General features: G+C 46.7%; 1 long non-coding RNA gene across 2 annotated transcripts; it reads right to left on the bottom strand.

Moving 5' to 3' along the window:
• Window positions 1–468: 468 nt before the first annotated feature.
• On the bottom strand, window positions 469–2,707 carry LOC124078021 (uncharacterized). Of its 2 annotated transcripts, XR_006846783.2 has the most exons (3): window positions 2,640–2,707; window positions 2,190–2,496; window positions 469–1,109 (listed from the first exon to the last, which is right to left on the bottom strand). It is a non-coding gene; the product is annotated as an uncharacterized LOC124078021 (long non-coding RNA). The 2 variants fall into 2 exon arrangements; XR_009224723.1 differs by having other exon boundaries at window positions 2,190–2,680.
• Window positions 2,708–17,006: the final 14,299 nt, after the last annotated feature.

Below are 17,006 nucleotides of genomic sequence, written 5' to 3'. Positions count from 1 at the left end.
CTTGCATCTATGAGATCCTGAATTATTTTTAGCGAGATGCAGCATAACATTCAAGGCTATCCAGAGAAACAGCACCGATAGGATATGCATGTATAGCATTAAGACCATTAAGAGATTTAGTTTAAGGAATTGTTTCATGCAAAGGTGGGTGCCGGCAAGCTTGGACTTCATAGGATGGCCCTGGAAGGCTGTGGATTCAAGTAGCAATTGATGTTGGTCTCATGGAAAATTCTTCTCCAGGAAACTTCAGGGATTTTTTTTTTTTTTTTTTTTTGCTTGAAGGGCTTTCATCTGATTGGATGAGATCTGCTCACATTATCCATAGTCATTTCCATTGCTTAGAATCAACTGGCTGTAAAAGTTAACCGTGCCTACAAAATAATTTCCCATCAATACCTGGACCTGTGTTTGTTTAAATAACTGGATTTTTAGCTACGCCAACACATGAAGCTAACCATCACAGTTAGCGACATTGGCACAGGTAGAAAGTTTATTTTTTGACATGACGATGTATGAATGATTCTTCACTTGTTTTGTTATCCTACAGACTCGACAACATTTCAGGTTCTATCAGGTGCATTGCAATTCTAATTATACCATATATCACGGGGCTAGATGCGGATGTGTTGCTGTTACTGGCTTACAATATGCACAGCGTGACTTCCCCCCAAGTGCCAGCAAGACAAAGATATGTGGAATAAGTTTCCTAACAAATAGGGTATTTTCCCAGGGTGGACATTTGTGAGTCCCCATATGTGCACAATTGTCCAACTGGACCTGCTTGCCCTGTGGTGTAAGGCGGTTGGACAGGCTGGCCATAGCTTCCTCTGGGGAGTGGCACCTAGGTCCTTTGAAGCTGGTGTATTTCTGTCTAGAATTTCTGGCAGAGACTGACAGAGTGAAATGGTTATCCTGGGTAACTGTCCCATTCAGATCTATTGAAAAATAAAATAGGGAAGGGCTCCATTGTCCTGATGATTTTTTTTTTTAAAACCTCATGGGATGTTGAGGCGGCATCTGTGGTCAGGAACTCTGAGAGGACCTTCTCCATGAACCCTCGGAAAGCAGAGGAGCAGAACACGAGGCAGCCAAGACTCTTGTGGTGGGTGCTCAGTGGGAAAGAAAAAAAAGAGAAAATTGAATTCCTCTGGAATTCTGTGGCCAGGAATGTCCCAGAGAGTCTATGAAGGGAGAAAGAGGAGCTACAGCCTCTCTATTATGGTGGAGGGGACACAATTCCTGGCATGTGACTCCAATTTCCTTGACTCCTCTAACTCGATATTTTGGCATTTCCTAAACTTCAACTGTTCATTCCCCTCTTCCGTCACCATCTGAACATGCTGGGTATATTTTCCTGATATAAGAATAACAAACCCAAAAGAAATCGCCTACGTACCCTGTGGCATGCACACCCTTACACACTACAGTGGTTCCTATTCACTTCTCTGTTGCAAAGCCCACATCAGGTGCATATGGTCAACTCGGATAAAGACATGGATGTGTGCAGAGCGGCCGTGTAATGATGAGAACCGGAGCATCATGACCTTCTAAAGTTCCCTTTTCTCTTAGGTTTTCCTGATTACGAGATCTAATCATTGAATAGGCTTGAGTTTGCACATACAGCAAGGGCCTGCTCTCAATAAAGCAGTGGTTCCAGCTTTCTGAACTGCTCACGGTCTCTGGTGCATTTCATGATACTCTCAATACTACCCACACCCAGAGGTGATGAAGACGAACATTTCATGAAAATCACTTAAAATATATATATATATGACCGACCAGGATGGCAATTTGGAAAAGTCACTGTGCCCCTTTTGTCCTCGGCCTTCCCTTTGGTGTCGATGACTAAGGTACTTACTACAGAAAAACCCCATTTGATTTTATGAAAATGTAAAGGACAAAAATAACAAATGAATTATTAACATGTAGTTGGCATATTTTAAAGAAAGAACGAAGCTGGTGCTGTGGAGCACTCCTGTCATCCCAGTGCTCGCAGGAGGCTGAGGCAGGAGGATCGAGAGTTCAAAGCCAGCCTCAGCAAGAGCGAGGCACTAAGCAGCTCAGTGAGACCCTGTCTCTAAATAAGATACAAAATAGGGCTGGGGATGTGGCTCAGTGGTCGAGGGTCCCTGAGTTCAATCCCCCCTGGTATTGCCCCCTGCCCCCCAAAAAAGAAAAATGAAACTTACAAAGCAGTGGTGTATTTTGTTGCTGAAGTGATTTGCTTAACTCCACCAGGTCTGAGTTGGAGAACTCGGCCTCAACCCCATGAAATACCATGCATCCTCCTCCTCCTCTTGTTCTGAAGTGGGGGATTCTGTGCTGATATCGCCTTCAAATCCTTTTACGAGCTCTATTCTGAGCTTTTCTCCATTGGCTTTGCCATTCCTCTCTCTGTTCCGTGTAGCACCCTTGTGTTTCCTTCCGGCAGAGAACTCTCCTCACCCCACGGCTCACCCACCTCTCTCATCTTCTGCTTTCACCATGGAAACACCCCTGGGTTAGAAACGGAAAGACTGAGCCACTGGCGAGGATGTGGGGAGAAGGCACACTCATACATTGCTGGTGAGATGGCCAATTGGTGCTACCAGTCTGGAAAGCACTATGGAGATTCCTCAGAAAACTTGGAATGGACCCACCTGTTGAGAGCCACAGCCGAAGGGGCCCAAGCAAACTTCCAGCTGCCAGCAAACTTCCAGCTGCTGGCTGATGATTGGCTCACAGCGGCCCCAGCAACATCTAGCTGATTGGCTCCTCGGCCCCAGCAACATCTAGCTGATTGGCTCCTCTGCGGTGATGCTCATTGGGCTGTTTCCCTGCCCTTTCAGACCACGGAGCTGCTCATTGGGGGACTTTTTTGGCTCCGCCCACGTGACCCAGCCAATCTGCCTCAAGAGCAGGAGGCTTGTGGGAGGTGGAGAGAAGCTTGTGTGGGAGAGAGAGGCTTGGGGAAGCCGGTGGTGGCAGTTGGGCTCTGAGGGTTTTTCCTGAGGAGCTGTGTGGTTTGGTGTGTGGTTCTAAAAATAAAGTTAGTTTCTTTTGACAAGTGGCTCCTGATTGTGCCCAGCCAGACTGCGGCACCCACCATTTGACCCAGCGATCCCACTCCTTGGTTTACACCCAGAGGTCTTAAAATCAGCGTACTACAGTGATGCAGCCACATCAATGCTTATAGCAGCTCAATTCACAATAGCTAAGCAACGGAACCAGCCCAGGTGCCCTTCAACAGATGAATGGATAAAGAAAATGTGGTACATATACACAATGGAATATTACCCAGCCATAAAGACGAATGAAATCATGGCATTTTCAGGTCAGAGGATGGAATTGGAGACTATGGTGCTAAGTTATGACATAAGCTGGTTCCCAAAAACCAAAGGCTGAATGTTCTCTCTGATACGTGGATGCTGACACACAAAAGAAGGAAGAGGGAAGAATAGGAGTTCATTGGATTAGACAAAGGGGAATGAAGGGCAGGGAGGAGGAATAGGAATAGGAGAGACAGTGGAATCATCACACATAACTTTCCCAAGTTCATAGGTGAACACACGACCAGGGCAACTCCACGTCATGTTCATCACAAGAACGGGATCCTAATTAGAATGATTTATACCCCCTGTCTGTACAACATGTCAAAGCACACTCTACTGTCCTGTATATCCAACAAACAAACAAACAAAAAAGACTGAGCCGCTTGCTCTCCAGGACTGTGTTCTGGAACCATCCATGGGGCTTCCCGACCTCAGCTGTCTTTTGGAGCCAGACAGTGCATCTGTCCCTGAGCGGTTTCTTTCCTGCTCGTGTGGGCTGTGTGTGAAATGTCCCTCTTTCTGCTTCCCTCCTCTTCCAACTCAGAGTATCCAGGTCACAGTGTCCTGCTGGGGAAGCATCTGGAACCAGGAGGTCACTTCTGAAATTCCTCCAGAGGGGCTTCTTTTTATCACAAGTTGGTTTCCTCCTGTGGGGGCCTTGCACAAGCAAGACCCGAAGGAGAGGCTCCCACCTGAAGGGAAGAGGAGATGAGAGGGCCTCTGGTATCTGGTAAGGGGTGGGAGAAGGAGTGTCACGCAGCCAGCAGGACACAGGTGTGGACAGAGCCCCCAGATGCCAAAGATACACAGCTAAAGGAGAAACCCAGCAGGTGAAGGACAAGTGCATTGATTATTAACCACTGGGCGAATCTGGGTGTGGATACATGACTGATGATTCATCTGACTTTTCTACTAAGAGAACTAAAAACTCGTGTTTGCCTGTTTTTTAAAAAAATAAAGAGCAAAGTGTGGTGGTGCATGCTTGTAATACCAGTGGCTCAGGAGGCTGAGGCAGGAGGATCGCAAGTTCAAAGCCAGCCTCAGCAACTCAGCAAGGCCCTAAGCAATTCAACAAGGCCCTAAGCAACTCAGAGACAGCCTGTTTCTAAATTTAAGGAAAAAAAAAGGCTGGGGATGTGCCTCAGTGGTTAAGTGCCCCTGGGTTCAATCCTCAGTACCAAAAAAAAAAAAAAAAAAAAAAAAGACAGAGCGGGATAACACAGTTGAATAAAAAAGAGATTCTTTGTTAGAAAAAAAGACTGAAACACTACAGAGATCATTTCATTGAGTAAACTGCAATTGCGAAGGAAAGTCTAAGTCAACAATCAAGCTGCTAGATGATTTAGGGCTGAAGCTGCAAAGAATAGAAGACACACACCCAGTCAGTTTGAGGAAGCTCCTCCTTGTTGTCTAGGATACATCACAAAAGTCCCAGAATGTTTAATACGCATTCAATAATTTTTACATTGATTTTCTATGGAAATATAAAAGTTTGGACATAATGGGTTAAATAAAATATTCTTGAAGTCAACTTCACGTTTCTTTTAATTTTTTTAATGAGCTAACTAGAAAATTAAATCTTACACATGTGCTTACGTCCCCTGTACATTGAACAGCAGAGAGGGAGGCTTAGGGCTTCTGCAGGTGTTAACCGTCTTGAAGAGCGGTTGCTACCTGGAGCATGAGGCTGGTACCTCGGGGAGGCCAGAGATGTTATAGTTATGGAGAAACGGGAGCTGAGCCCTGCCCTGACTGCACCTGAAGCATTTCAGACCTCAAATCAAAGGAACCATTGAAGGCTGGGGACATGGTTTAGTTGGTAGAGCGCTTGCCTCACATGCACAGGGCCCTGGGTTCAATCTCCAGCACCACCAAAAAAAGACGTATCTCTTATTGGCTTGAACTGGATTTTCTGTTTCAAGCAACAGGAAAATCCTCGTGGAATCTGGCTTGCAGAATCCCTCACGGCTCATTATTTCAAGAGTATTGATTTATTCCTGAGATAAGTCTCACCATATTGCCCAGCCTGGGCCTTGAACTTGTGATCCTCCTGCCTCAGCCTCCTGAGTAGCTGGCGTTACAGGCACATGCCACGGCCACCTGCCTGTGGAGAGTTTTCATAATGATGCGGTGTCAACTCCTTTGAGACCCTCCAAGCCCCGCCTCACTGTTCACCCAGGTGGACTTCTCTTAGTTTTTCATGGGGGACCCTGGATCTTGTCCAGCCAGCCCCATTTATCATCCCTGTTAAATGTCACATTCACTCTTTTAATAACCGAGGCTATGCTTTTAGCTGGTAATGTGCCAAGAAACACAAATTTCCATGCACGGAGGTTGACGGAACAAGTGCTCTGTGTGTGTTGGTCTTGACTTTCCAGGAACAGGAGACAGACCTGGCCTGGAGTACTGTCCCTCCACCACAAATGGGCTGGGGGGTGCTTGGCAACCTCCTCAAACTTTCCAAGTCTCAGTTCCCCACAGGACTGTTGTGGGGGTGAACTGACATTGTGGCAGATTAATTTGATTGTCACAAATACTCATTCCCTCCTCCTGTCCTTTCTCTGCTACATACTCCGAGGGAGTTGGCGATACAAAGGAAGGGACAGATCGAGAGACAGACACGATATCGAGGACACTCCACAGGGTTTGGTGAGTCACTGGAGGCGGGTAACCACACTGAGGCTTGGGAACCATGGTACATAGACCTCGAAAAGAAAAAAAAAAATGGGAGCAGGAGCTGACCCTCCAAGGCCAACTTTTCTAAAGACCCCAGATGAAACATAATTAGGGACCACTCCGAAAAACTCTTCTGCTTGACCGAACACGTATGACCAACCCTTCCTCGGAAGCCCTGACCTAGGCGAAGGCTTAGATTTACATTATGCTAAAGTCAGCTTTTTTTTCACTGCTGTGACAAAAAGACTTGACAAGAACATTTACAGGAGGAAACGTTTATTTGGGGGGCTCACGGTTTCAGAGGTCTCAGCCAAAGATGGCCAACTCCATTCCTGGGGGCGTGAGGTGAGGCAGGAGGTCATGGCAGGAGGAGTGGCTGAGAAAAGCAGCCCGGGACATGGCGCCAGGAAGCAGAAGGAGAGCTGTGCTCCAGAAGGACAAGATATAAAAATCTAGACCCCAAAGCACCCCCTCCAGCCCCACCCTGCCTGCCTGCAGATACTGCAGTTAACCCCTCTCAGGGGATTAATGCACCGATCAGGTTAAGACTCTCCTAACCCAGTCAATCATTTTACCTCTAAACTTTCTTACATTCTCTGACACGTGAGCCTTTGGGGGACACCTGACATCTAAACCATAACACACTATGAAATTTATAATTAAGGGACCAGCACTATTCTCAGTGTATTTGATAATTGTCCCAAGAACTTCTGAAGTTTTTACCTTGTATATTTTGCTTTCAGTCCAAGTTCCCCTGCTAGTACGAGAGTCTACACAATCGACACTTTTAAGACTAATTTATTTTATTTTTCTCCTATTTCCAATATATTGATTTCCAATATATATTCCAATATATATATTTCCAATATATTGATTTCCAATCAATCCACTATTTTTCAGACTATGTTTAGCTTCTGACTGTTCCTTTAACTTACATCTGAAAAAAATAAGTAGCACTTCTCCTTCATTTTCTCTGAAGCTTCTGCTGTTCTGACCCCATGAGCATGGAGGGAACTGATTCTACTTCGCTGAAGGTTGTCAGAGACCAAAGTCATGACACACGTTAGTTTAACCTGGCACTTGTGCAGCAGCTGGACTGCAGCTGACATGTGGGGCTGCACATCAAGGACATGGGAGTCACCTTACCCCTCTTCCTATCAGTTAGGTGGTATTAGGGGGTGGGCTGATAGGACTCAGCCTCTGCAGTAAGCCCTCAGGGCCCTCATGAACTTCAGGTCCAAAACATCGCGTGCTCATCTGACTTGGGCAACAGTGTTGAATCAGGCACTCCCCCCCCCCCCCCCCCCCCCGGGTCCCCTTTGACAAAGAAAGGAACTTTAAAAGCTTTTCTAGGTATTGTCTCTTTTTTTACTTGAGCAATAAATGTTGAGAAATCATTCTGGCCAACAAGATTGTCACTTGCTGTATTAACTTCAAAATAAGAGAAGAATGGAAATTTCACGTTGAGGGGTAGGGTGGGGTGGGGTGCCGTGGGTACTGGTCTATGAAATGCTAAGATTCGCATGCCCTGTAGAGGGCAGTATTTCCCCTTGCCTAAAATCTCTTCCATCTTCCAAACTCCTGAGTAAGGCAGAGCGGCTGTATCCACGGAGGGCAGAATTTAAGAAGAACTTCTGGGTTCAGTGCTGAGGGCAATGTCCTCTGGGAAGGAGGCATCCTTGCTGATGCCCTCCAGTGATGCTGGACTTTGTTACTTTAGCCTCCTGGGGTCTGAGCTGAGGATTGAAAGATGGAGACAGAATAAATGCACAGAAAGGTGAAAATAGACAGAAACCTGTAGGAAGAAGAGGGAGGATTTGAACAAAGTGGGAGTTTAAATTTTCCCAAGGCCAAGCAAGTTTCTCAGTCTCTATTTCAGCTGAGAGTTTCTGCCCTCTGGAAGCCTGTCCCCTCTCAGAGCCAACAAGGGGCTAGTCTGAGGCTTGTTGGGGGGGACGCTGGTGCCAACAGTGCTTGGACCCCAGGAACCAGGAAGCTCAGCCTCGGGAACTTCTGCGGGGTCGAGCCTCCGGGTGAACAGGTGGAAATTTACCTGGGGAGATCCTGGGCTGAGCCATGCCCTGGACTCTCTGAGCCTTGGAGTTTATCTTTAGCATCCCACACGGGGAGCAAACAATGCCTCCAAATGAAAACTGGCACAGGTCGAACACCTCTGGGACTTTTCTCTCTTTAATCAAAACTAGTAGGAAACGGAGAGCAAGAATGTTATTGTCACCAATTAAATGAGCATATTTACTTTTGGAATATTAATAATCACATAGGTTGCTAGAGATAGGTGGGGAATGAGGCTGGTAGCAACCTCTCTGAAAAAATCCCAGATTCTTTTGCCCCACAGAACAAGAGTACTGAGTCACAGAAGGGACCGCGCTTCTTCTTGGGGAATCTGAGACAGGGTAATTGAATTTTTCATCTTACCCCTTGAATTTTTCCTTCTCAGATCTCTTACTTTTTCATGGTCCATGGTAATAGCCATTTGTGATCAGGAATCATCTGATCCTTTGATCTGTGTGGGCGGAAGTGACCCTGGACACCTCTTGGGTCACATGAGTGTTTTTCTATAACACAGTGGAATAGCACTGGAAAAAAACAGTTCCAATGCGCTTAGGTGGAAATAGAGTCTGTTCATGAAACCTCAAATGATCTCTATTGAAATGAGCATTTGCTAGTCAGAACAAGCCCCTCACAGATGGCACTTCAGGCTGGGCTTCTCAGAGGTTAATGGTGTCTTGGAGAGTGATTATAAGTGTTTAAGAAACCCAGATCAATGAGAGCAGGTTTTCAGGGCATGGTGCTTAATCTGTACCCCCCCGCCCCCGCCTCTTATTTTCTAGTTTCAAGAGGAAAAATAAAGGGGAACCAAATCCTGCAGAGGAATTCTCTGTGGGAGATGAAGGTCAAGTGGAAGGGGAAACGGGGCCAGTTGATGATTAACTAGTCTTGAGAGGCAAAGCAAATTGGGCCTCTCCAGGGAGACTTGCTTAGCCCTTAACAGGTTCCAATCAGAGAAACCCATTTGAGAATCCGGGGATTATTACAGTACGGGTTTCTCTCCTCCCCAAACCAGGAAACAGAATGTCCTAGGACAGAAACCCATAAATAAAACGTGGTTCTGTCCGGTAAAGAAAACATGCAAAAAGTGTCCTTCCATGTCTAAAATTCTAGGGAGGACAGCAAAAAGGAGAATGTGATGGCTTCCTGGCCACTACTGATGGTGAGTGTAAGAAATTTTGAAGGCTGAGGGACCTTGGCAAGAGACCCAGGCCATGATTCTCAATTTCCAGAAAAAACCGAAACCAAAACCAAAAACCAGGGAATTCAGTCTTTTAGGAAGAGTGATCTGTAGAGCAGGAATCCCACGAGGGTTGGTGGAGACGCTGGCACCAGCTCTTTAAACACGACGTGGTTGATGACGGCAAAGTGACCACGACACCCGGAGCGACCAAGAGATCTTTATTGTGGCAGTGTCTGATTAACAGGGAAGAGAGAGAGAGAGAGAGAGAGAGAGAGAGAGAGAGAGAGAGAGAGAGAGAGAGGAAACAGAGGGAGAGTGAGAGAGTGGGGGAGGAGAGAGAGAGAGAAGAGAGTGAGAGAGAGAGTGAGAGAGAGAAGAAGTGAGAGAGGAGAGAGTGAGAGAGAGAGAAGAGAGTGAGTGAGAGAGGGGGGCCCCGGCAGAAGAGAGTTTTTATAGCCAAGATCTAATGGGCTCTCTGGGTGTGCCAGCTGCCGTGTTGGTGTGCAATGACTGGATCCTCCAGTGGTTGCTAAGGGTGACATTTCCTGCCTTCAGGCAGTGGGGTGGGGGTCAGTGTTCCGCCTTGAGTGGGCTGAGTGTTCAGACTTGAGGCAAACCAGCGATAAGGAACCAGGCGGGTGAGGGTGAGAGTCCAGGCTGCCCTGCAGCTAAGGATTGTTCAGCCTGCCCCATAACTAACAGTTGACCCGCTTCCTCAGTGGTTGACGGAGAAGCCGATTTTGTTGTTGCTGTTGCCATAACTACAAGGCAACCAGTCATTTCCTGGAACTCAGACAGTTGTTAGGGGCAACGTCTGAGTGAGATGACGGACGTGGGTCATCGGCAGCTCTAGGACCCCTGGGTTCTGTCTCCTCTCTGCCCTTGGCCCTAAGCCTGTTTTCAGCATTCCATGGCAGCTGTGCCTGGGTCCTGGGCTGAGAGTCCCCTCCCCTGGCTTTGGGAGACCACCATAATCAACAACAAAACCTCACAGACCTGCTTGTTTTTGGAGCAAGCTTTCCTATAATGTGTTCCCTAGGGCACTGACTCCCTGAGATCTGGTTAGATGTTTCTTTACTTAGGTATTCCTTGGCCAATGAAGCTTGAAATTTTGATCTAGAGTAAATTGGACCTGTTAAAAACTTTCCTTTACTTCTAAATGTCTCAGATTCTGCATGAATTCATGTGTACTGTGCATCTCCTAGTGGATAGATACAATGCAGAGTACAGATCCATTTTTTTTTTTTTTTTTTGGTGGTGCTAGGGATGGAACCCAGGGCCTCCTGCCTCCTAGGCAAGTGTACCAGCTCTGAGTTACACCCCCAGCCCTCTCTGACGCGTTACTTCAACCTGTGCCCTAAGACCAGGTTCTCCTAGAAGCTCTCCATTCCTGAAAAAAATCTGCAACTTAAGGTCTCAATTGTGTTAGGGAGCCCATAGGCACAGTTGAAGGACCCATCTTACAACACATCAGGGGCACATCTAAGCCAATGTGGGGATACGTCTTCAGCCCACGGTCCTTTCAAAAATACCTTTATTGATGTGTTTCGTAGGGAATGACTAATTCATAATATAATGCTATCTTCCTGTTTTTTAAAAAAATGATATTTTTTGAGACTCTTTTCCTAAAAGAAAATCTCAGTTGTATTTGGAAGCCTGGGTCAGCTCTTGGTGCTCAGAATAAACCACCAGAGTCCTAGTGTCTCCGTTTTCTGAAAGTCACCACGTTTTAGTGTCGGCTGTCAGTGTGTACCACAGACCCACACTGTTTCAGATTCTAAAAATGCTGGTGAATTCTGTTCTGGTGAAAACTGCTGGTCCCAGGAAAAAAAAAAAATATGAAGCACGTTCAACATTCTTCTCTCCTTTACTCCTAAGAGGGGGCATTTTGCAGAGGGTGGTTTCCGAGCACCCTGGGGCTCCAGACCTGGACTGAGCTGATAATGAGACATGCCCAGAGCTGGAACCCTCCACCTGGCATTGCACGACTCAGAATGTCGGGCTGCTTCTTTACCGTTTTGGTCTTCCACGGACCTTAACCACGGTGGGCCTGGGGCCCGCTCCCTCCTGAGTGCATCCGCCTTCTCTCCTGTTTCGCTCCGGGAGGTTGTGGAATGGATGCTCCAATCCAGGGTGTTTTGAGTTGAGGAAGAAACTTGGTCACTCAGGGGTCTCTTTCACCTGGGTTCAATCTTTCCTTGCGTCTGCTTCCCCCCTACCTATCTGCTTAGATTAGGATGTGGGTCTAGGGGAGACAGATCAAGGATGCCCTTCAGTCTTCTGTGTCTTGGTTAAAACAGAGGCACAAAAGAAAACCTGGAGGTGGCCCATTTGTAGGATAGCACTATGCTTCTAACGTGGTCCTCAAAGTTTGCAGGTCAGAAACTAGGTCCCCAATGTTGCAGTGTTGCGAGGTGGGACCTCTGAAGGTGACTGGCCATGAGAGCCCTGTCCTAGTGAATACACAACCCATTTACAGGTTAAAAGGTTTTGCAGGAGTGGCTTTTTTTTTTTAATAAAATTAAGCTCTAACACTCTTGCTCTGTGCTGCCATATGAAACAATCTGCCATGATGTGACAGACAAAGGCCCTCACCAGATGCTGAGCAGATGCCAGAGCCATGCTCTTGGACTCCCCAGTCTCCAGAACCCAAAACTAGATAAAACCCTATTCTTTATAAATGACCCAGCCTTGGGTATTTTGTAATAGTAACAGAAAACAAACTAAGACAAGAAGTTTCTGCACAGGGACTTGGATCTAAAACTTGTGGCAATCAGTGAAAGGTATTCTTAGAATGGGTCCTTGGCATTTGTTCTTGGTCCACCTTCCTTTGTAAGAAGTGTATTGGCGATTTCAGATTTTGGATCTTGGTCTTTCTTTTTCTTTCTCAATTTCCCTTTACCTTTGTTACAAAAGTACTTTTGAGTGTGTTAGGTAACTAGAATATAAATGAATTATATGTCTGATGTCCTTGGTAGCTGATAGCACATTAGAAAGGTCCTAAATGGATTCCTCTTTCCAAAGGTTGAACCTATATCCCAGTCATTGCTCTTCAGCAGGAACATGAGCTTCTAAATCAGTAAGCACGAAGCTTTCGACACCGTCCTGTGGTTTGATTTGAATGCAGTTCAGGCTATTACCCGCCCAAGGGCCTGGATGAAGATCTGGGGAGATAGACATTTCCTGCCCTACTTTCCTGACTGGTCTGACTCCAGGCACAGGAAAAGGCAAACAAGGGATGTGTCGTGGAGGTGCCCCGATGTGGCCACAAGATGGCGCAGTCTGAAAACATTTGTGCGTCTCCAAAGAAACAAGGGATTTCTGTTTTTCACATGGAGGTCAAAGATCAAAAGCAGAACTGGAAAAAGGCCAGATATCGTAAAAGACCATAATTCACGTCCTGAAGATTCTCGCAGCTCTTTGGCATGTCATTTCTTTGGGAGGACTTGGGAAAAAAAGGAAATCGCCAATGTGCATTCTGGGAATTTCCGGGACAATTTCTCATGTTCTTTTAGAGAAAGGTACAAACACAAGGCACTTTAATGTTGTTGTAAATAACAAAATGGGGTAGTGATGGGGGAAGGACTCCTCGTTCTCGTTGTAGGAGGGCCAGCTCTGTGATCACAGTTGCCTGACCTTTCCGGCTGCCCCGAAGGAATAGAAACTTCCTGACTTCACAATTGGACCATTGGACCCTGTTTCTTCCCATGGAATTTAAGAACTGGAAAGGACTTTCGAGAACATTGGGTTCCAACTTTCACCCAGCAGAAGAGCAGATCTCATGATCTCCCTGACCACAGTAGAAACCCATCTGTCTGCAAACCTCGGCCTGGTGACAGTGCGTTCCTGAGTCTTTCCTGGTAGCCTCTGGCGCACAGGTGAGGCTGCTGTCTTAGTTGTTCTGCTGCCACGACGGCTTCCCCTAAGGCTGCGTCCTGAGCACTTGTTATTTCACTTCGTAGGGCTGTACTTCAAGCGCTGGGCAATTTCCCAAAGAGATAACACACCTCACCTTACTGAATTCTACAACCAGCCGACCTGACCTTGCACAGATGGGCAGATGAGGAAGTCAGGGCTCAGAAAGACCAAGTGACTTGTCTTAGGGAACCCTGTTGGTAGGACGGGGTGGTGGCAGGGACTTCTGTGGATCATGCCTCTAACCCAGAGCTCACACCTATGATGTCTCCTGAAGTGTGTGTGGGTGGCCTGTAGGATCCCACCTGACCGTTGCCATCTGAACCTGGCCAGATGCGTCTGCCATCTGGGGCACTGGAATCTCTCCTCTGCTCATCACCCCCACAGTCTGAGCTCTGTTTTTTTCCCCACCCAGCATCCCTTCAAATATTTAAGGGCTATCATCATGTCCTGACCCGATTTCCATTTTTTTTTTATTAGCCTAAACTGACCCAGTTTTCTAACTGCCCCTGAAAGACAGGGCTCTCAAGCAGCAGTCATATGACCCCTGCAGGTCACTGACCCTCTTTGGGATTCTGTGTCCTTATGTGCAGGCCTGGTTGTCTCTGTGGTCACCTGCCAAGACTTGCAGTCACTCTTGGACATCTGCCTGGCCCATTAATCTCCATGAGGTCAGGGCGGCTCCGTTCACTAGGGACTCCCTGGAGCCCTGACGAGTTCCCGGCATGCTGCAGCTGTTTCATTAATAAAATAACAAATCACCTTCTCTTCTTCCTACACAGGATCATGGTGAGAAACAAACAAAGCATAGAAGGCCAAAGTACTCATGGTGTTAAAAAAATCATGCTGCTATCATGACCAAGATACCCAATTGCATATATATATATGTATGTATATTTAAAGGTCATACTGTTGATTTGCTGATTTTCATGGAGTGTAAAACTCCCAGCCATCCATTTATTAATTTGTCAGTTATTTATTCATTTATTATTAATTAATAGTCCACTATGGGCTCAGAGGGTGTGTTTTAGTTTAAAGTACTTCTTACGAGTCCAGCAAATTCTTTTCCTCTGCTCTAGTTGGGCTCTCTCCCTCGTTCCTAATTCTGGCGTGTTACCCATGGTTGTGTCTGCAATGTCCCGTGCTTCGAGCACTCTCACCCCCACTCCCACCCCGTTGCTTTACTACACAGCACGCAATCCCTCAGGGGGGTGTCTTGCATTGGTTAGACACATGATCCATGTGTTTGTCTTTTTGCTTGTTTTCTAGATAAATCATGTGGGTGGAATAGGCGACAGAGCCAGTTTCAAATATGGGAAGGGGTTGGCGTATTTTAATCTGCCTCTGCTCGTGGAAGAAGCAGAAGAAAGCATGGTGTCATGTGACTGAATTGCCCCAGGAAAACACATTACTGTGGTTTAAAGCAATCGGTCCCCAGCTTGTGCCTCTGAGGCTAAAAGGAATCTGAAAACTAAAGGCCTTCAGAGAAACTGATGCTGGGGACGACGTGCATTTTTCTTTTCTACTAGAAATCTTTTGAAGTCGGTGAAGTGCCCTTTTGGTCTGTAATGATTTCTACCATCGTATTCTATCAAACTTTACCTGATTAGATTCTCCACAAAAGCCTGATGGAGCTCCTCTGGGAAATAAATTACAGGGGAAAAAACAAAAAAACAAAACCAAACCAAACCAAGTCAAAACAAATGAACAAAAACCTCCAAACAAAACACTCACCACCTTCACCACCACCAGTGCAGCCTTGCTTAACCCATTGTTTTCCAACTGTACTTATTTTAGAATGTCTTATTCACTGAACCCTTGGACTGCGCTGGGAAAGGCAGGCGTGGAAGGAGTTCAGACAGTTCCTGCTAGAAGCCAAGGGATCCCACTCAGACCTAAGTGGTCTCTCTCTAGGCAGCCGTCTTCCTCCTTTCACATAAGCTGGTACAGAAGTCTCCAGGCTGAAAAGAAGACTGTCTTTCCTGTAACTTGAGTTTGAGATGAAAACATTAGATGAGACCTCAGAAACGGACAATGACCAGTGCCAGGATTCTGGTGCTTCAGTCATCCAAATCGTGTTTCCTGGAGTCCTTGCCCAGCCCAGCGGTTCCACCCGTCAAGGGTGGCTCACGTGGTGGGGGCAGCTGCCTCCTTGCTGAGGGAGGCCTTTGTTCCAGACCACACATTTGGCTACGGTTGCTCTCCAGAGAGTGGGGCTGGGGCTGTGGCCAGCTCTAGGGATCCTGGTGACATTTTTAACTAATGCACCCGGCTCAGAATCATGCCAGAGAAGAAGTGGAATTCCCATTGCAGACTGCGCCATCTTGGAGAGCTCTTGGTTGTCCTGCGCTGCTGCTCCAGGCAGGGGCTTGGGGCCCTTCTGTCTATCTTAGGGGAAGAAGAGGTTGCTGGAGCAGTGTGTGATTTTGAAGACTGACCGCTCAGGGGAGTCAGTCGCTCTGTTTTCCAGGTTTTAATCCCTTCTGCTCTGTGGTGGTTCTAGGTCCACAGACTCCCTCCCTTCTAGGATCAGAGCCTGATTCTGCACAGCAGCTGAAAGCAAAGGAGAACTCCTACTTCTTGAGCATTTGCACCCCTTGGGCCCTGGGTCACCGTGCTCCTGAACCATGGCTGGGGGAGCTATGCCAGCACCCCATGGGGCTCAGCACAACCGCACCCTGGCTGCTTTTCCTAGTGGAGAGGTGGTCCCACGGGATTTTAATACTTAGTCCCTCCATAGTGGCCTAGAGGGCAGCCTGGGCCAGTTCTCTCTGATTCATGATGATCAATAGCAATCACGATCTATCTCTTATCCTTGAGGTTGGGGACATGAAGTTGGATAGACTCAGGGTCTCATGAGATAGTGAAGCAGAAAGATTTGGTACATAGATTCTGCACCAAAGTCAGTCTGGGCTCACACTGACTTTAGTTCTGTTCTTACCTCTCCTGGTCAGTACTTGGTGACCTCTGGTAAATTACCCTAAGTTTCCTCATCATGAAAAAAAAAAAAACAATGAGCGCGTCAGAGGTGCTGGGTAGAATAGGGCAACAGTGAAGATTAAACTTAAGATGGGGTTACACCCATTATAAGTTGAAAATAGCCTAAGTCACAAGTGCACCAGATACTACCCTACCCAGTGTCAGATGGTTAGCCGGGCATACCTTAAACCTGCTCAGAACCCTTAGGTTAATCCACAGGTTGAGCAGAATCATCGAATGCAAGCTTTTTTTTTTTTTTTTAGTGAAGTGTTAAATATCTCATGCCATTTACCGACCACTAGGCTGAAAGTGAAGAACAGGTGGCTGTATGGATCACACTCGCTGCATGGTGGAGTTGGCAAGATCACGTCACACATAGTCCCTGCTGTAAAATAAGTTCTCAACAAATAAAAACCAAGGAGAAGAGGTGCCAGAGAGCTTGTCTTTCACCACCTCAAACTTCCATGTCGGGAGTTTCCATGACTCCCAGGAGTCAGACTTCTTGCCAAGAAGGTCAAGTACCATCTTTCCATCAGAGCAGGGCTTCTCCACAGTGCCATTATTGATTCTCTGAGCTGGATGATTTCTTTGTGCTGGCTAGCCAACCCCCCTCAGGCATTGCTGTTCCCTATAAGCCAGATGTCAGCAGTACCACCCTCTGTGCTCTCCAGATGTGACAATCAAAAATACCTCCAGACATTACCAAGTGATCGCTGGGAACAGCCCTTCCCAGTTGGGAACCAGTGTATTAGACCAGAAAATGACTGCTGAAACACACACAGCTTTGAACATATTATGGTATATCCAGTTGCTTCTAGATCAATGATACAGTTTTTTCTTTCATTTTTTGTTTGTCCCTTAAACTGCCATAA

This window comes from Marmota monax, unplaced genomic scaffold, assembly GCF_021218885.2.
Source record: "Marmota monax isolate L192 unplaced genomic scaffold, Marmota_monax_Labrador192_F-V1.1 WCK01_AAM20220418_F8-fsc00173, whole genome shotgun sequence".
NCBI classification, from domain to species: domain Eukaryota; kingdom Metazoa; phylum Chordata; class Mammalia; order Rodentia; family Sciuridae; genus Marmota; species Marmota monax.
Note: the sequence above shows the minus strand (reverse complement) of the source record. Positions and strands in the feature narration are given on the sequence as shown.